At 38.7% G+C, this 20,607-nt stretch overlaps 1 long non-coding RNA gene across 14 annotated transcripts in view; it reads left to right on the top strand.

Moving 5' to 3' along the window:
- Positions 1-20,607, top strand: part of LOC142412627 (uncharacterized) — a 68,655-nt gene that overhangs the window by 27,921 nt on the left and 20,127 nt on the right. For 9 of the 14 annotated variants that reach the window (XR_012776551.1, XR_012776552.1, XR_012776549.1 and 6 more), the window contains one exon: positions 3,245-3,617. This is a non-coding gene — a long non-coding RNA (uncharacterized LOC142412627). Of the gene's footprint in view, positions 1-3,244; positions 3,618-9,202; positions 9,341-20,607 lie in introns of all 14 variants that reach the window. The other 5 variants (XR_012776542.1, XR_012776548.1, XR_012776544.1 and 2 more) reach the window with 4 other exon arrangements.

Genomic DNA, 20,607 nt, shown 5'->3' with positions numbered 1-20,607 from the left:
TACAACAACAGCGTATACGATTAAAAACTATCAATTATTTTAAGCGTGATTCCAATCCATTGGGACTCAGTGGCAAAAGTAGCTACAGTTAAAAATAACATGAGCTCCCACCAGACTGGGAATTTGGGAAGCAGAGGTGTAAAATGGAGGCTTAGTCATCAGGAAAGTTTTCAAAATGCTCCAAGGTCTGATAATTACTGCTCATCAACATGTAGCATTCTTACACACTCTTTGCTTATAATAGCCCTTTTTTCTTTTATGTGAGGCTGCTTCTACATATCTGGTAGCAGAGCCACCCAAATGCAGCCGAAGTCTTCCAGTCTTTCAGCAGAAACACTAATGCATATAAACAGAACATAGAAAACGTTGCGTAATGAAAATACTAAAAATGTGATTAATGCCCTGAATTGACAGGTTTGCGACTGAGGATAAAATACAACTGCTGAGAGCTCTCTACCAGAGGACTCCCAGGGGCCCCCTGCCCTGCAGAGAGCACTGCAGGCTACGAGCCCAGCTCTCTACCCCCTCCTCACCCTCACCTTCTCCCTCCCTTCAGCCCGGCCGCACAGCATGGCCTCTCCCCTGCCCACCCAGACCCAGGCCACGAGGATGTGGCGCAAGTCTCACTCTGAACCCACGTGCTGCCTCCCAGCCCTCGCTCGTCCCTTCTGTCAGCTCCTGAAGACTGCTCTGATGACAGGCTTAAGAAAGAAAGGGCTGGTAATCCTTTGACTAACTAATAAAACCACTTCAGGAGGTCAACACTGATCATTATACAGGGATTGGGATAGTCAAGAACAATGTACGAAAAAACAAAGCTTGTGCTGAGAAACAACCCTATTCTTATTCCATCTGAGGTGAAGGACAGGGGAACACAAGAACAAACCTTGAACATTACACATTTAGTTAGAAGTTTACATTTATTTTTCATTAAATTTCTTCACATCCCTTTGGCTGATCCCACTATCCTCCCACTTGCTAAGTCCAAGCATTTTCTAAGTCTTCATAGCCAGACAGTATCTAAATGCTTTTTGTTCTTTTTATGCATTTTACCATCGAGCCATCACTCAGCCCCTCCATCATCTCGTGTTCCTGCTGCCACAAAATCCTCTCATCTGCCCTGATAAAAATGCCATCCTCCTCATGCACAGCTATTCCCGTTTGGTCTCCATTCTCAACCAGACCAAACCACCATCACGTTTTTGTTTCGTTAGCACGAAGGGCTACTAAATGTTGGCTCACTACAGAGACGTGAAAAAAGTCTGCATCTGCCAGTTTGATCCTCTTACTGATACTGGTTTTTTTTCCTTCAAATTCTCATGAAGTGGATCCCAACCTCCTCCTGTACTCCACCCATAGAAAGTAGAACAACTGCTGCACTTTAACACATAGATCAAGAGTGATTTGATTGCCTGATTTCCAGGAATACTGCAAGAGAAGGAGACTTAGTTCTGGGGTCGAACTCTGGAAGGACTACTAACAGCAGAGCTATATTTTAAAAAGGAAAAAGAAATTAAAAAAAAGAAGGGCTGCAGTTATTGACTAGGTGAGAGATACAGAGCAGAGAACAGAATAAGAAACAAGATTTGTGAATAAAGAGTTACAAACATGCCTTCTCTTATACAGTTATACAGCTGGCAGACTCATTCTTCAGACTAAGATTACGAAGGAATCTTTTGAGAGAAAACTGAAGTCATATCAGATTATAGAAACAACTGCAGCAGTTGAAAAATATTATCACTTGATTTCACATATATAGTGGCCTGTTCCCTCACTCAGTTAACACTATTCCTATTTGAATGCTTTTAAAGATTACTTGAAGATCAAACCCTAGAATTATTTCAACCTGTAAAAGCTGTTGAAAGTCAAAATGAAATCTTGTATCTTTGTCTAATGCCTGTCATTGCAACCGAGTTCATGTTAATGACCACATGTCCAGGCAATACGTGGCACAGGGTTTGAAAAGGAAGGAGACTTATGTTTTAGTTGGCACTGGTACAGCATATGTCTTTAGCATAAAATTTATTAGCATTAATGGGCATTATGTAATTAAAGCACTGTGCTTTAATTCCCTGAGGGGTGGCGGGGGTTTTTTCATGTCCTATAAAATAGACAAATAACAAATGTGAGATTTTTCAAAGCTATTCGAAGAATTCAAACTTGCATGTTCCTCCAATACTCATAATGGAGAAGGTGTAGCTGAACAAGATGGATCCGAAATTCTCAAAATGTCTTCCGTGAAACTGCACGAAGGTTAATACTACAGACCAGTCTTTTTAATCATGTGCTGCATAATTACAGTATTTTGCAGACCACAAGCTCTTCAAAAAGTAATCATTAGACCATTGAAAAGTATAGATTTGAAAAGATTTCTTTTCAGATTTAATATACCATACTTACTTGATACTAGACTTATTCAGATGAGTCCAATTTAATGAAGTGTCTTTAACAAGCAACTCAAATATTTGTTACTTGAGCCCCGGCATTTTCAATCCTGAATGCCAAGAATTTCGAAGGGTTTGGGAATCCCATCACCTAACCCACTGCACTTCAGGGACAGGGGATAGTCGTTTATGTAGTTCCTCGGGTGCCTTTGAACATTACAGGCTGAGGGTGGAAGGATTTTCAGAGCTATTGAAAAACTGCAGGATTTTTGCAGATTTCATCAGGATTGGTGCATGGTACAAATAAAGATCAGATTATTACCTAGACCTGTATTTGAGTATTTAAGTGGGATTATTTTTCTTTTAAGACAGAAAATGAATTCAAAGCTACACTACAGGAAAAGACCAATGCACACAGGTTTAATATTTGAGTTGTCAGAGAAGGATCTTATCAACACTTATCTGCAGCACTGAAAAATAAGCCTAGAGCTCATTTTCTGGCAAATTTTTATTGTTTTATATGTCTGAATAGTTTCACAAGAACCGCAAACCAGAACAGCATGAAACAAAATACCATAGACCTGTGTATTTATGATGTTTAAATTATTAAAAATATAAGGCTTATTCACAATATTGTGTCTCAGTTTAATATTCTGAATAATCTAATATCACTCAGAGCTAACTTGAAGCACAACATATTTTACCTGAAAATCCAAGGAAAAGAATTAGTACAAAAACACTCAGACCTTTATAGTGACACTAGCGATTTTTCCTTGGGTAATGCCAAGACCAATTATCAGCTGATCTATTGAGCATATCCTAAGCTATCACACAAAATCTTTTATTTCTTTGTCTTCTAGACAAATCACCACAGAGCTGCAGACCAGCAAATGAAGTGAACTGAGGGCAATTTGACCAACATCATCTGTGTCAATTCCCCAGAAGTCGATGAAACATGTTATCGGGTCTCCAAGGTACATCCCACAGATTAGTTGGTTGTGCCGTACAATTAGTAAATGATTAAAACAAGCTGTATTCTTTGATTACATTAAGATACTTGCAGCAGCGAGAGCTATTACCTTCTGCAGAAGAGTGTACCTTCCCAAATTATGTTGTTTATTAGCACTTCATTAACAATGTGCCACCTCAGCCAAATGATCAGGCAGCACGGTGGTCTCAGATACAAGGAAAAGATCATTATGAAACTCCACCTGCCTCATTTGGGCAAATCAAGTAAGTACATCTGAACCACAGATTGTACAGAAATATATGAATGCTAGTTTTCATCTCAGGCTTTTTGTGTATTTCGTGCCAAACCCATAGCCTTCTTCAGAGGAATCAAGAAAACAGTGTAGAGACTGAATTAAACAGACAAGTTTTTAAATGGCTAAACCTTTTTTTTTCTTTTCCTTTCATAAGAACAGGACCCCAGGTAAATGATGCCTTCTAATACAGCACATGAAAATCTCAATTATGGAAATCATTATTCTAGGCACTATGTGCCATTTTATATTCCCAGCAGGATGTTTTTCATCTCATCAAGAGTTTGCAAGGCTGTTTAGCATTTCTGTATATGCAGAACATATTTAAGGGCCCCCAAAAAGATCTGCTAATTAAAAAAGTCTAGTCAAGTGGTCAGACAGACTGGAACTTGAGGATTATAGGTAAGAGGGATGAAATGAAGGCTTGGAAACTATAATTTCTCTTTCTGTGGTAGCAGCAGAAGCAGCTGTTATAGACCGGGCAAATTAAAGATGTGGCTGACTAAGCCAGCAGTCTGGAAACAAGACATTGCAAAAACATAACAGCAAGTCATCTGCACCCCACTTTTAAAAAGCCAAAAGTGCTGACCATTTCTTTTCTCTCTCTCTCTTCCTGTTATTCTTATCTGTCACAAATATCCTCCAGCTGGTACCCTTCCAGCCCTTGCTCACCAGTTCTAATTTCCCACCCCCGTCTCGGGGAGTTAATAGTAATTCCTGGGACTGTGGACAAGTGCTCCATAGTGGGAGTTGTCAGCAAACAAGAAAGGACACTTCTTTTAGAAGTGAGCAGGTGAAATAACAGAGTTGCAGTTCTACTCTTTCTCTTTTTTGCATATGAGAGTTGTTCAACAAACATGTAAAAACAGTCTTCCCATACTGAACAATATTTACCATTCCTTGAGAGCAGTTTCATCTGCCCAGTAAAATCAGCATCTAGATACAGAAAGTTCTCTGATTTAAAACCAGACAGATTGCCACCACATTTTTCAGATGCATTGGTTAAGTGTCTTATAATTGACTATTTTCAGAAAAAACCTTCTTTTTCTTCGGTTTCTACTCTGTTTACCCTGAATCCTTTTAAAATAAGTTAAAAATCATTGTGCCACGAGCTAATAAGGCTGTATATTGTTTTCCATATCAGAAAATGATGAAGGATCTATGAATTATTGCAAAAATAAGTTCCTTAACAACAAAAACACCCCAAACCAGCTCTTTGTCTTTCCTCAACAGCAGCTATGGACTTCCTATTAGAAGTAGAAGAGACATTAGTTGCCTTGCTTAGATAGCTTTTAGGTCAAACAGTGTTGCCAACCTAGAATTTGTCTCAATTTCTATTAGCATAAACCTGTGGACTATTTTTGATCTCAGTTTATACATCATGAATGAATATCACCCGATCTATTTCCCCTATGTTTATTTGTACTCAAAACAAACCCATGATTTCAGATTTGTGGTAGATGCATTTTGTAAGTGCTGCCATTTCAGTACTACTCTAACGATGCTGTTAATAATGTTGCTGCATTGAAACATTGCATCTGATTTGAGGCACACTCAAGCTCTTTGCAAACAATTATTCATTAAACACATTGCAAAAATGTTTGAGATTCATACCATAAATCTTTAACAGACACAAAATTGATACAGGCAAATTAAGTGCCCCATTTTTTATCAGAAATTAATTTTAGGTGGCATGGGGCCTTTGTCTGATGACTTTACCTGAAACAAATCAATTGCCATTTTGCATTTTCGTACAAGTCTAAGAACATGAGAGAACAGCAAAAGAATTCTAAAGGTTAAAACCCATATTCAGTACAGTCTCCCCCCTCTCTGTTAGAGTGGGTATTTGAGAATGTTCTTTACATCTCCTCCCACGCAGTTTCTCTGCTTCATAAGCAGAAGCCAGCTGCTGGTTCTTTCAAGTCTAGCGGTTAGTTGACATTTACCATTAGTTTATGGTTTCCAGTCTATCTTAGCAAGGAAAAGAGCTAGAAAATTACTTTTAAAGAGTGAAGATTAAATCTTTATATTTCTAATTCCCCCAAAACTGGAGGGGCCTGCAGCCAAGGTTTTGTGGTGGGGCATAAGGAAGGGACAAAAAGACAATGCTGTGCACCAGCACAGGGAATAGGACCGATGCATCCTGGTTTCACTGTTACTATTCTTTCCCCTGGAAAACACGTCATTGCGACTCTTGACCAGCAGTGCTGATTTTGTTGTTTATTTCCTTTTCAATCTCAGTCTCTAAAAAATGCTGTGTAGAGCGTTGATTACATTTCTGACTCGACAAACTTGGCAGCATTATTTAGCAAGTACCATAAAAAGAAAAAATAAGTCCTGCATATATACCTATGATACAGTGATTTGATGGTAGAGATGGGAGAAATGAGAAAGAGGTCTACGACATGCCCCAGAAAACACTTTACTTTTCCAGAGCAAGGAGAACATTAAACTCGGCTGAAACCTATGCAAAGTAAGATATCAAGTCCTGCAAACAACTGCGTAGTGCGCCCATGTGAAAGATTGCCACTACTATTTAACTCCCCTTCCAGACACACACTATGATACAGCCCTAATGTCCGACTTGGTTCCCAGATAAGCACACTGATACAGATCTGTTTAAGGTTTGTCTTTCTGAAATTTATCTTGAAAAGAAACTCAATTATGAATTTTAAATATATGAAATTCTTACATGGAAGTTCAGATGCAAAATAGTAGTGTCATGGCCACTATTTCAACAGTGGAATACACTTTCTAAAGTTATTTTCAGATTAATAGGTATTTTGAACTCATAATAAAGAAAATAGTTAGACATGGCTCTCCTTTAGGGCAAGTTCATACATGAAGGAATCAGGAAAACAGAGGTGATCTGATAAGGAAAATTCCCCCCAAATCAGGAAGTCAAAAAAGCCATACCTGTAGTTGTTAACAGCCCACTAAACCCCTCAGTAAAACTAAGCTCAGAAGTCAGTTAGCTGGTAATACCATGTTTATTTAATGGACTTTTACAGAGCAGAAATCCAGGGTGCATAGCCTTTTATCTGATGATATTTACTAACAAAGAGCTTTAAAAGAAGTAACATTAACAGGATTGCTGTAGATATGAAAAGGAACTTGGAACGTGCAATTACGGGATGGCTCCAAACTTTATCTGATGTGTTTAGGAGCCACAGAAGAAAACCATCCAAGACAGCTCAGTACAGAGAGTGCCAGAAAATACCATACTGTTTTTTTCTAGGTCTGGGTCAGGACATTTGAAGACATTCATGACTGAATATGATTTCTTTTTCCTAAATCAAGGCTTCCATGACTGAACATCATAGAGGCAGTTATAAAAATCATACTGGCTCACATCATCTGCAGGAACTCAGTAGTACAGCTGTTCACTGCACACATGTTAAACAGGCAGCACTAAAAACTGTAAAAACAGGTCAAAGCAAAACCAAAAAGGACCTGAAATGAAGAATTTCACATGGATAACTGGAATAAAATGTAGAAACAACCTTTTCTCCAGGTCAGCAAGCTGAAAGCATTGAGAGAAAAGCAGTTTGCAGCAATCCACACACAATAGGTCTTCAGCATTACTTCCTTTTATTGTGTGTTTCACTTATGGGGCACTAGATTTTTCTAAACAGTATCCAAAGCATACTTTCAAGTCCAGCCAACAAACATCTGAATGTCACAGCAGCCTTTCAAGAGAAAGTGAGTTTTTAAAGACAGACTGAAATATTTCAAAGAGATCAAATATACCCCAATGCTACCTCCTCTTGTTCCCTTGAATTAAAAATGAAGAGCAGCTTATCTGGAAAGCAGAGACTAATTAAAAATGATCTCTTCTAAAGAATAAAGGAGAAAAGCACCAATCTTTAAACAAGGTAGAAACCCATCTGGAGATGGACAGCAATGTCTCTTTCTTTTTGCAAAGTAATGATTCAGAAGCACACCCAAAAACATATTTAAGTGATGAACATTAAAATGTTAAGTACTAAAAATGAGTTGCATCCTATGAGAGCATGATGTAACCATCACCTTTCTTCCCCCACTGACAGAAGCTTTAAAGAAAATCAGACATACCTGTGTTCAAGTACATAAAAAAAAATCTGTAATATCTTAGCACGCATGCTGAACTTTTTGAAAGACACTTTACTGATTTCAGTTAGAATTTCTACTTCAAAAGAGATGCTGTAATAGTTGACAATAAAATTAAGCTAAGGTTTTGCTTGTTTTTGTATGAATGGAAGAGAGGAAATCAGATATATCTGATTATTTTTTATTCTTCCATATAGAGTCACTTTGGCTTTATGAGCAGGATTTTTTCCTCACACTTGTTTTTTTCTGTGTGGTTTTGTATTTTTTAAAGCAACCCTCACATTGTCAACATTAGCTCTAGTTTTCACTATGCGTAAATCAAGCAAAACATTAAGTACGTATACAAGTGCACAGAGAGCAAGATGCTTCTTTGCAAGAGCCAGTGGAATAAATGCAAGAATTTTCCGTTGCTCCAAACAGAGCTCTTCAGCCACAGCTACGGTGCCTTTCTCTCCATACATACAGTCGTTTCACTTTATTGCTAAAGGCAAACTCTATATCATTATTATAGTTTTTTCTTTACTAGACAACATAAACAATGGATCTATGCATTACTGTTAAGACTGATTAGAAAAGAATATTTCTTGGAGAGATAAAAAGAGGTTTTGAAATTTTTTGTTCTTGTTAGACTAAAGAGAGGTCTGTCTAAATGATTTTAATTTTCTTTTGGGGAAAGGAGGTCATAGCAAAGGAAAGAGGAAGAGAAAAACTAGGCAGCATGATCACTTTCCAGATAGATAGTAGTCTGATCATTAAGACTTTCACACAAAGTATCGAAAACCCAGGTTTCCAGGCCCTTCTCCAACAACAACAGAGCTCTGACATTCCAGAGGCACACCAAAAACACCAGGCTATCAACCATTCTGGGACAGCAAGGGGTCTTTTTTCTTCTCCTCACGCAAAAGGCCTTCCCAGAAAAATGTCCATTGAAAAATATATTTCTTCAAAACATCTTGCATTTTCCCCACAGGGAAAAAAAAAACAGATTAAATTTTCAACCAGAGGCAGTTACAGTTTTGTATTTGTATCTGCAATTGCAGGGAAAAACTCCTAACAGAGTGAGAAAAAACATTCTTTCTATAAAGTTCTAGTAATACCTTTAATCATATTACAAGCTTAATGCATTACATTAATTTGTTAAATTAACACGGTTGAACTTTTAGATCAAACAGAGAAGAGAGTGAGACGACTGCGATCCAACAAAAGCATGTTATAAAAACACTGCTGTTCAAAACAAGCCAAGTATTTTCTTGTGCTTGAACCTTAACAAAGGGGTTTTTCCTTATGGCAGTTATTAGGTGTTTTGTCTTCATTTTTGTTACTTTTTTTTTTTTTAATGGTAACATATCAGTTCTACTGCTTTATTAAATACACTGTAATCTGTTCTTATTCCTGTGAATAGCAATTTTCTTAGGACACTTTTTTTGGGTATTAGTAATAGTTGTGATAGGATTGCTTTCTCTCAAGTTTGCATTTTACAGAAGACCACAAGCCTCAGAAGATCGCTGTGTGGAAGAAACACAGTGGGCCAACCTATCGTGTCGATATTACACAAAGCACAGCCCAGTTCAGTATTCTTTCTGCTCTGAAGGAGTCTCACATCAGGTAGTGGAAGCTCACTCACTTATTTCTTTGCTGTTGAATGATTTTTTTCCAGCATCCCCCCTTTAAGCACAATTTACATTTTAAGATTCTGGAGAGATACCTGCTGCTGCCAAAGGGCCACATAAGATGCAGCCATTCCACCAAACTATGGGGAAAGAAGGGGGCTGGTTATGGGGACCCACACACCTTCCCTTTCTCACATAACCAAGTAAACTCCATTATAATTGATGCAGTATGCAGAAAACAGGAGAGAGGGCTAATTGAGTTTGAAAGCTATACAGTTGCAGCCTCATTTAGGAGATGCCTCCAGGCTTGCTTGAGCATTTAGTAATAAACCTAGACCACAAAGCAAAGTAAATGTTCAACTCCACATGCCCAGAAGGGAGAGAAGATCCTTTTCTCCATACTCCTAAGCCCATGTTAGCGCCTCCAGTCTTTCTCCAACAAAGTAGGAGTATAGGAATCCAGGGATCATCTCCATTTTTCTTATCCTGAAGGTAGAGCTGTATACTGTTGACGGTTTCTATAGTCTTGATTACAAATTTCTGTTACAATAATACATCAGCAGCATCATCTAAAATCAAGGCCCTGTTTTGCTACATCTTGTAAAAAAATTTTTTTTGTAAAAAAAGCCATTTTCAGGCTAAGCAGATTAGGAAAATAGAAGTGGCCACACAGAGTTTGGAAACAGAAAATAAATTCATGTTTGGCATTCCTCTTCTGCCACAAGTGGCAGTTATAGGTAGTACTTGAGAAGCTTTGTGCCCTTGATCAGCTGCTCACTAGGGCATTTAAAATCATTTAAATGATCAGTAGTGACGACTTAAAACAAGATAATCCACAACCAGAATATCCACAGCGTTTAATGTGATAATTAGGCGTGGAAGGAATCCAGGTTCAGCCCCCAATCCAGTCATGAACGTGTTCAAGAAATTTGAACACATGCACATTCAACCATGGTAGAACATATTCTGAAATAATACCAAAAAGATGAGAACAACCACAATTAAAGTTGTTCTCACATTCTTTGTTTTTATTGAATCCAAGCTTTGTTAAGCTTTTAGTGTCCTATAAAAAAGAGCCCCATGAAACAGTGTGAGAAACACCGGAGCTGAACACCTAGAAACACTTCCGTAGATGGGTTTTTCTTCTTCCCCTCTTTATACACACTGTAATCATGACTAGAGCAAGCAAGTAGCATGATGAAGGCAAAGGGTCTAGAGAACAGGTCCTGTGAGTAGTGGCCAAGGGAACTGGGGTTGTTTAGCCTGGAGAAAAGGAGGCTGAGGAGAGACCTTATTGCTCTCTACAACTACCTGAAAGGAGGTTGTAGCGAGGTGGGTGTCAGTCTCTTCTCCTAAGTGACAAGCCATAAAACAAGAAGAAATGGCCTCAAGTTGTGCCAGGGGAGGTTTAGATTGGATATTAGGAAAAATTTCTTTACCGAAAGTGTTATCAAGCACTGGAACAGCCTGCCCGCGGAAGTGGTTGAGTCACCATCCCTGGAGGTATTTAAAAGATGTGTAGATGTGGTGCTTAAGGACATGGTTTAGTGGTGGACTTGGCAGTGTTACGTTAACGGTTGGACTCGATGATCTTAAATGTCTTTTCCAACCTAAATGATTCTATGATTCCATGAATGGCAGGTTCAAATCATTGGCTATGTTACCTTATATGCTGCTTTAGATACTTGCTAATTCCCCCCTTACATGGGATTCAAGATGCCATTATTATATCCTCAAATCTAAGCGCTTCTTGCACTCACTTGAGCAATATGAACACGTTTAAAGACTTCAATCCATAATATAGTTTCCTTCATGCTGTATATACATGTCACTACAGCCACAGTGAAAGTATTTCAACAGATACGACATTATCAGATAGCCAAATCATATCCTTGCTGTCCAACAATTACAGCACCACTCCATACAGCAAAACAGGACCATCTGGAGTTCTGCTCTCATGAGGGCAGCTGGGACTGCACCGCTACATCAGGAAGTGAACTGTGCTCTCCTCAGGGTTTTAATTGTTACAGAATATACTCAGGGCTTTTAGCAGAAAAGTAACAACCATTTTGGTTACTGAAAGAATTACTTGCATACAAGGCATTTATTAGGAAAAAGTTATCTAAGTGCATAATATGCTTGTATGACAAGGAGAAATTGTGCACGTTCACTCTATATTTAAAATCCAGTTGAGCATGAAGAATAGTTCCCTTTCATTTCAGAAATTATTTCTTAAGTAGAAAAATAGTGTTATACCTAAGACTGATTTTACCAAACCTGCCACTAAGAAGAGTTTTTTCACTAACTCATGTTCTGGTCTTATTTAAAAAACATGTTGGGGAAAACGCTAGCCATTACTTCTCTCAAGCTGTGCTTTGGTTTCATGTTATTCCTCACAGAGGGTTTGTGACAAAAAGTGCAAGAAAAATTACTCATTTCTCTTCAGCTGAACCCTGTTACATGACAGGGAAGTGAACACTTGAAACCTTGATCCATACCAGGTAAATGAAGCCAGGTGAAATTAACTTCTTACCATAATGGCTGTCATGCCCTTTCTAGCTTTTTCCAACACCCATGCACATGCACAGCTTTACACATTTTTCTCTTCTGTGCAGGTAAATCACAGGACTGTGGCTCACCAAATATTACATTACTGCTCATTTGGCTTCCAGATTCCCACAGGACTGTAGGTACTAGATACTACTCAAATACTATCATCTGCCTATTCTGTGTGAGGTACACGCACACCATCCTAGCATCTCCAAATGCTCTTAACTAAATTGTTAGGTAATCTTTGAGCTTTTTTGTTTCTTCATATTTATTTTTCCACTTCTTTCAGCAACTGATTAATTTTTCTGCTGATTATGCTGTTATAGTAGTTTTCAGAGTACAGAAAAGGAGACGCAACATTACTTTAAAGACCATAAATCCTTCTTCCATTCAGAGTCTTTGAAGAAGTATCAGTAATAATACTACAGTTAAAAGATCAGTACCAGTCCATTTCCATCAAGTATATATTTTCTGATCTTGAGGGCACAAGTTATGCTGATAAAGAAATTAGAATACTGCATCTATGCTGAAGAGCTGATAGTTTCAAGTCTGTTAATAACTTCATATGGGCAAACATATGACCATTTCTGAAATATTCCTTCAATATTTTTAATTTCAAAGTTTATTCAGTTCTTAAAAATCATCTGATACTTATGCCAAATCCCTCTGAGCATTATGAAGAACATTAAGGCCAAGTAAAGTGGGGGAAGATGATGGAAATACACTGCAAATTTTTCTAGTATTTCCCCTAATTTCCTACTAGAACATGTTGCAACTTAAAGACCTGAAGATTATGGCTATAATATTATAAACACTGGGCCTTTCTTTCAAAGTCTGTGATCCTTCACAGGTATTAGCAATTTGGTTTGTGAGCAGCTGTTACAATACCCCTAAGCTCTTCCTGACTCTTACTATTCTTACAAATACTTCCACTAACTTGAACAAGATTCCAGCATAGGTGACTAAGCTCTAGGTAAATTCTAGTTTTCTATGGGTTTCAAGAATGAGGGGAAAGAATTCCTAGCCTGCCAGGCCAAGCCTTTGTGACAAGGGCACTAAGAAAGAAATCATTATTCTTCAAAAGTCACAAGCAAAATTGTAAGAATTTTGAAAGTAGATAGTCCCCTTCAACACTATTTTCAGTAACTGAAGTATGTAAATTCTACATTTACAGTAGAGGCATTTCCTGTCATTTTTGTCTTGCATGGAGAGACATAATAGAAATTAAAGAAGCAAAAGTTTACCCAAAATTCACACTTGTAGGTTGCACATCTGTGTACATAGTACATGATAAACCATGAGCTATGCGCGCAGAGACACACACAAGTCTGTTTGCAAAACACTGAATTTGGAAAGTTCAGCACAAAAACCTGTCAGCCTGACCTCGGTACCAGGGAAAACTATGGAGCGGTTCACCTTGAGTGCGCTCAGCAGGCATGTGCAGGCCAACCAGGGGGTCAGGCCTAGCCAGCATGGGTGCATGAAAGGCAGGTCCTGCTTGACCAACCTGATCTCCTTTTACGACCAGGTCACCCGCCTAGTGGATGAGGGAAAGGCTGTAGATGTTATCTACCTGGACTTCAGTAAAGCCTTTGACACGGTTTCCCACAGCATTCTCCTGGAGAAGCTGGCGGCTCATGGCTTAGGCAGGTGTACTCTTTGCTGGGTAAAAAAACTGGCTGGATGGCCGAGCCCAGGGAGTTGTGGTGAACGGAGTTAAATCCGTTCAGTGGCTGGTCACAAGCAGTGTTCTCCAGGGCTCAGTTTTGGGGCCAGTCTTGTTTAATATCTTTATCAATGATCTGGATGAGGGGATTGAGTGTGCCCTCAGTAAGTTTGCAGATGACACCAAGTTGTGTGGGAGTATTGATCTGCTTGAGGGTAGGAAGGCTCTGCAGAGGGACCTGGACAGCCTGGATCAATGGGCTGAGGCCAATTGTATGAGGTCAAACGAGGCCAAGTGCAAGGTCCTGCACTTGGGCCACAGCAGCCACATGCAATGCTACAGGCTTGGGGAAGAGTGGCTGGAAAGCTGCCCAGCGGAAAAGGACCTGTGGGTGGTGGTTGACAGCCGCTGAACATGAGCCAGCAGTGTGCCCAGGTGGCCAAGAAAGCCAATGGCATCCTGGCTTGTATCAAAAATTGCGTGGCCAGCAGGACTAGGGAAGTGATGGTCCCCCTGTACTCGGCACTAGTGAGGCCGCACCTTGAATACTGTGTTGAGTTTTGGGCCCCTCACTACAAGAGAGACATTGAGGTGCTGGAGCGTGTCCAGAGAAGGGCAACAAAGCTGGTGAAGGGTCTGGAGAACAAGTCTTATGAGGAGCGGCTGAGGAAACTGGGATTGTTTAGTCTGGAGAAGTGGAGGCTGAGGGGAGACCTTATCACTCTCTACAACTGCCTGAAAGGAGGTTGTAGAGAGGTGGGGGTCGGTCTCTTCTCCCAAGTAACTAGCAATACTAGAGAGGAAATGGCCTCAAGTTGCGTCAGGAGAGGTTTAGATTGGATATTAGGAAAAATTTCTTTACTGAAAGGGTTATCAAGAATTGGAACAGGCTGCCCAGAGAGGTGGTGGAATCACCATCCCTAGAGGAGTTAAAAAACCGTGTAGACGTGGCACTTTGGGACATGGTTTAGTAGGCATGGAGGTGTTGGGTTGACGGTTGGACTAGATGATCTTAGAGGTCTTTTCCAACCTTAATGATTCTGTGAGTCTATGATTCTATGAAAAAGTCAGAGGCCTCTAGTTATTTCTAGACAACCTGTTTATTTCAATAGTGGGTACACAAGAGGTTGTTTTAATTACTGTGACTAGCCATAGTGAGAAAGTGCAGTCACACTAAGCCAAAGGATTTCGTAAGCAATGATTCCTTTGAGATAGCAAGGAAACAAATGTACAGTCAGAACTGAAAATAAAAGAAATCTCATTTCTGTTTGCATTATTTCTGTTGCACTATCAAGCAGAAAGACAAATTGTAACAAAAATGAGATATGAGTACATTGGCAGGGCAGGGAAAGAAGAAACTAGCAACAAATATAGGAAGAGGAAATAAAGGGAAGCCAGCTTTTCTCAATACTTGTACCCCAAGACCCAGAATTTTGATATTTTGCTCATGACACTTCCAAATAATGATAAGAAAGAAAACAATGATCTCTACAAGACAGAAGCTAGAAGTAGTGCAGTTCCCCAACATACTCCAAGGTTATATCTGTTGCATTTGTTGTTGGAAGCTGAGGAAACTTAACCTTCTGAAATTTATAACTTACAGGCATAATTTCTAGTTTAAATTCTTTCTGACAAAGAAACTTTATTTAGAGCCACTCAACACTTCTTCGAAAAGAGTGTTCGCAACCCCCTGCCCCCTGTGAAAACCAAAAAGTATTGATTGCAGTAGCCATGCATAGTGGTTTAAGTCAAATCTTTCCTCACTAATATTCGGAAGGGAATAAACACAGACAATAACTTTCACTTGGCCAATGTACCTTTTTGCATTTTATTGACTGTTCTTATCAAGATTCCTTCCAAAACCAAAGCAGTCATAAGATTTCTTTTTGCACATTCTAGTACTAGATTTTGGAAGAACCTGAGTTGTTACATGAATGCACAGGGTCAGTAGAAAGCCATTTTGATGATCACAAATTTGAAAGACTCTGCTTCAAATAGCTACATAGCTACACATGAGCTTCACATAGCTACACATGACACATACCTGTCGTGTTTTAACCCCAGCCAGCAACTAAGCACCACACAGCCGCTCGCTCACTTGCACTCACAAGTCGGGGAGAGAATCAGAAGAGTAAAAGTGAGAAAACTCGTGGGCTGAGATAAAGACAGTTTAATAGGTAAAGCAAAAGCTGTGCACGCAAGCAAAGCAAAGCAAGGAATTCATTCGCTACTTCCCATCAGCAGGCAGGTGTTCAACCATCTCCAGGAAAGCAGGGCTCCATCACACATAACCATTACTTGGGAAGACAGACACCCTCATTCCAAACATCCCCCGCTTCCTCCTTCTTCCCCCAGCTTTATATGCTGAGCATGACGCCATATGGTATGGAATAGCCCTTTGGTCAGTCAGGGTCAGCTGTCCCGGCTGTGTCCCCTCCCAACTTCTTGTGCCCCCCAAGCCTGCTCGCTGGTGGGGTGGGGTGAGAAGCAGAAGGCCTTGACCCTGTGTAAGCACTGCTCAGCAGTAATGAAAACATCCCTGTGTTATCAACACTGCTTTCAGCACAAATCTAAAACATAGCCCTATACTAGCTACTAGGAAGAAAATTAACTCTATCCCAGCCAAAACCAGCACAATACCAGATAAAGATAGTTCTCAATAAATAACTTCTGCTAAGATCCGTAGTTTCTAAATTAATGCAGTAGCTTTATTATTCTTCACTTCTCTTTACCTTCGGTATAAGGTAGATCCATGTCATATGTTTTCTAGCAGAGAAATATGCATTGAATTTTAGGTATGATTTGGTTTTAAGTGAGAAAAGAAAGGCATACATGCATGCACACATTTACCACACTTAGAACGTGGGGCTTGTACTATAAGGAGAGACAGCTTTTCTGAAACCCCCTACCTATCTCTTTAGCAACTATTACTATTTAGTTTTGATTTATTCACGTAACAGAAGCTGGATTTAAACTTTGTCAGCACTACATGAATATTTTGAAAAGAGTACATCCACTTAGCCCAAACTGGAAACATCCAGTATATACGTGGTATAGTACCAGACTTATATACAATGAACTAGTTTAAAGGAAAAAAAAAGCCTAAGTGCAATTTACAGAAGCTTCATTCTTTTGTTTGCATTCTATCCGTATAAAGAAATAATGCAACTATCACAACAGTCTCCTGCTAGAAACAGCGGAGGACTTTAAACAAGTTTCACTTGCACAGCATTTCTTCTCCTCTTTTGAAATATGTGCTTAAAAAAAAGCCTCACAATTAACATTGTACACATTTTGCAAGGTTCTCAAAGATCAGGAATTCTTTTCGGAAAAAGTCACTCCAATTTGGCAAACAATTACAACATACATTACACTAAGGTGCATTAAATGTTTGGCTTCTGTGATGGTACGGAAACATGTGCTTACCCACAGTTAAGTTCAATGAGCAAAACAAATTCAGTTGTAATTTAAAATGGGGGTAAAAAAAGAAAAAAAAAAAAAGGAGAGCAAGGGAAAGGACAACAAGTCTAAAAGGCAGAGAACATTACAACAGCCGAGTGGAAACAAATGAGATATTATAACGGGGATGAAGTCACAGGGCTATGTGTAATTCTGTTACAGCTAAACACCAATAGCTTCTGGTGAAATTAGTTCTGTGTGCTACTTTAGTAAAAGTATAAAGAAGCATATTCAAAAGCCAACGAGCACAAAGAAAACATAGTCATGACTATTCACAATAGCAAATTCTGTACTGAATGTGTGAACAGGACATGAGTTAGGCAAAATACAAGCAGCCTCCCTTTGCCTGGGATCTTTGTAGTGACACAAGCCAAGCAATCTAAACAGAAAATGTCTGTCTGTGCTAGGAGGAGGGGAAGAAATTAAACCCCACAAAAACAAGAACTGCTTTCCTCATGGAAGAATGGTAACTTTGGACAACATTTGGCACCACAAGTTCAAAGGGCTATTTTATCTGCATTGTAAGTACAGACTCAGAGATTTTACAGTATTCCTGTCTCCATGCTATTGCTTTCTGTGCCATTAATGGCATTTAAATTATAGACCTGCTGCAGCCATGTAGTCAAAACACCACATCACCCGATGAGACACTGTATTATAATGTCAGTGTGTCTGTGTTTTAACTGTTCTTTCATATACTGTACTTCTCGTCAATCACCCTCTTTCTCTGCCAAAGAATAGATACAAGAGACAAGTCTATCTTTAGACTCCACTGAAATTTCTAACTCAGATGGCTGCAATACTTCATTCATCCCATAGCCAAGACTCCTGTTTACACCAGCAAAATTTCTGGAGGTACAAATAGTACAGGGCCAGATAAAAAATATTAATGGAGAATTTAAAATTAAAATATAGGATATGGTTAGGGAGTCAGATAGAAATAATGTGCTTTAAACAAACTAACTTCTAAACTAGATCAGGTGGGATATTTTGTTTCTTTTGTTTTTTTAATATTAGGTATTTTTTGTTTCCACTTTCAGTAAAATATTCCAGATATACTGAAACACTGTTTTCCAGAAGCAGGTATTTATTGACCTGTACATATGTACAGTTATTCACAATAACAAATATCGATTAAATAACCATTTGCACTTTGACAGCATCTTAAAAGAGAATACATTCAAATTTCTAAACAATTGTGTGACAAACCCTGAGACATTTCTTCTTCTAAAGTATTCTAACAAAGAAGTTAAACTAGTCATAGGAAGTCACTAGCAGAGCTGGGTACTGAATCCAGATTTTTGGCCTGCATTTAAAACTTATTTTCATCTCAAAAAAACCTGAAGAAAGCTGTTTCAAGGTCACAAAACTGCTTTTTGGGAGGGTCTGCTCTTATATGTTGGTCTGCTGCTTGCAGCTTTCAAACAGCCAGCTCCACTTAAGATGAAAGGATTCATTTATCTAAGGAAGAATTTTCAAGATTTCATGGTTTTCCATTTTCTGCAATGTAAAGTACATGCAGTTCATCAGTTTGAACACTCAGACCCTCAAGTTAGTGTTTCAAAGTATTCAAACTAAGAAAAAAATAAATTCACATTTATTAAATTTCAGTCAGCTAATTTTATTCTGTGTTGGCTTATTTCTTATTTCTAATGCCATATGCAAAATAACAGTGATTTTTGCATATTAAAGGCATAGTCTCCACTCAGAAGAGCTAAATATCAGGAATCCATGAAGTTTTTCGAGCATGTTCTAAACTTGCCAAGATTATCTAGGGCAACTGAATATATTCAACACTTCAACTAAACTTCTAAAATTGTTTCCACTGGGTGGGGCAGGGGAGAGGGAGAAAAATCAGCCTACAATTTTCTTTTGAAATGTTGAAATTATTTTACTTTTTTCCTAAATGAAAAGAGTATTTTACATTTTACAAGGGACCTAGCTTCTTTATTTCTTTTCTTTTTGCCCTCCAATGTAATGTCTTTTATTTCCCCCCTGCGCTCCATTTTAAACGTCATCCAAAGCTACAATGATTTGGCATTGAATAGCAGAGTATGAAAGCAAAACAAAACTCCCCCCACAGCCCTATTCACTCACCCCTTCTCATAGTCAAACAACTACAACAAAAAACCCACCACGCTATAGGCATTGGAGAAAGTTATGCACACATATGAAGATCCCAAATGTAATTCTTTTTTCTAAAGTGTCAGTAGTCAAACAGATATATTTATTGTTCCTGACCTTTAGAACAGAAAGCTCAGAGCATCCTTTGGATATACAAGTTCTTCTCAAACAGCTGACAAAAACATGTAGAAGTAGATCTACTTTAAAGTCTTGAGCTGTCTGAAATATCTTTATCAATGGAAGTGCCTCTGAAGCAGTTCCGTCACGCCTCCTCCATATATACTCAGAATGACTAAATCAGAGAGACTCCTGAAATAAGTCAGGTCAGAAGGGACCTCAGTACTTCAACTAGTCCAATGTCCTGCTCAAACCAGAGCAAAACCTGGCATTACCCTGTGTTGGGTGCCTTGTCCAATCAATTTTTAAATATCACCAGGAACAGAGATGCCAGCCTCTGCTGACATGTCAGTAACAATCTGAGGCAAAACTTTAAACATTTATTTAATAATAACTCTACACATAGGCTTATGTCATCAGTCAATGACTAAAGTGGAAGAACATCTACTTTTTAGCTATAGTATTTAACTGTTCTTCATGACTTATGGTCTCCTTTGTAAAAAGAAATAGCTGTAGTATGTCAGATACTACCCCATGGTAACTCTGGGTAAATACTCTCAGTGTAGTCCAGACCACTACTTAATGGTGTTTTAAATACTTAGTAATGTTCACTGAATCTAGCCATGGATGATCCTTTAAAGATACTTTTAGTTTTTGCATCATTTTAATTTGACCACATTCATCAATGCCTTACTAATATTTAGTTTCTTTTAAATTAACGTCATTCACTAGAACTGCCTCAAAGGCTCTTCAGAAGGTGGTGCAGTCAGCCTGGGCTGGATTCATTCCAAGTACCGATGATTTGTTCTGATTATTTGATCCGAAAATCCTCTGTGCACAGAAGTAATTAGCCTTTCCTAAATTCAACTCCAAAAGTCAGCATAAAAATTCCCATTTAACGTCATTGAGAGCAAAGTAAAGTAACATTAGGCCCTTCTGAAAACCTACTCTGGCGACATACTGTTTAGCCCAAAGCTACCCCTAGAACAATTCACTGTTTATAAGTGAGTATGACAAACTCCCAAAAGTATCTATTAAAAGACACTAGGTTTGATTACTTAAGGACTGGAGATCTTCTACATAGAGTTTGCCTCCTTTAGTTGGTTCAGTAAAGATTTTGATCGCTGGTCTCTAAATAAGTGTAAAAATACTAGGTATTCTCTTCAGATGTCTGCTTGAAAAGATGTGGTATTACATGGCAAAGATTTAATTCATGCTTGACTGCTAACTGGCTGTAATGTGTTTCAGGTATAAAATGAAAGAGCTTACTGGGGAAACACTAGAATACCTTCCCCTCTATCCCTGCTCTGAACTGGGAAATCAGGTCCATTTTTAAGCTTACCGAT

This window comes from Mycteria americana, chromosome 7, assembly GCF_035582795.1.
Source record: "Mycteria americana isolate JAX WOST 10 ecotype Jacksonville Zoo and Gardens chromosome 7, USCA_MyAme_1.0, whole genome shotgun sequence".
NCBI lineage: Eukaryota > Metazoa > Chordata > Aves > Ciconiiformes > Ciconiidae > Mycteria > Mycteria americana.
Note: the sequence above shows the minus strand (reverse complement) of the source record. Positions and strands in the feature narration are given on the sequence as shown.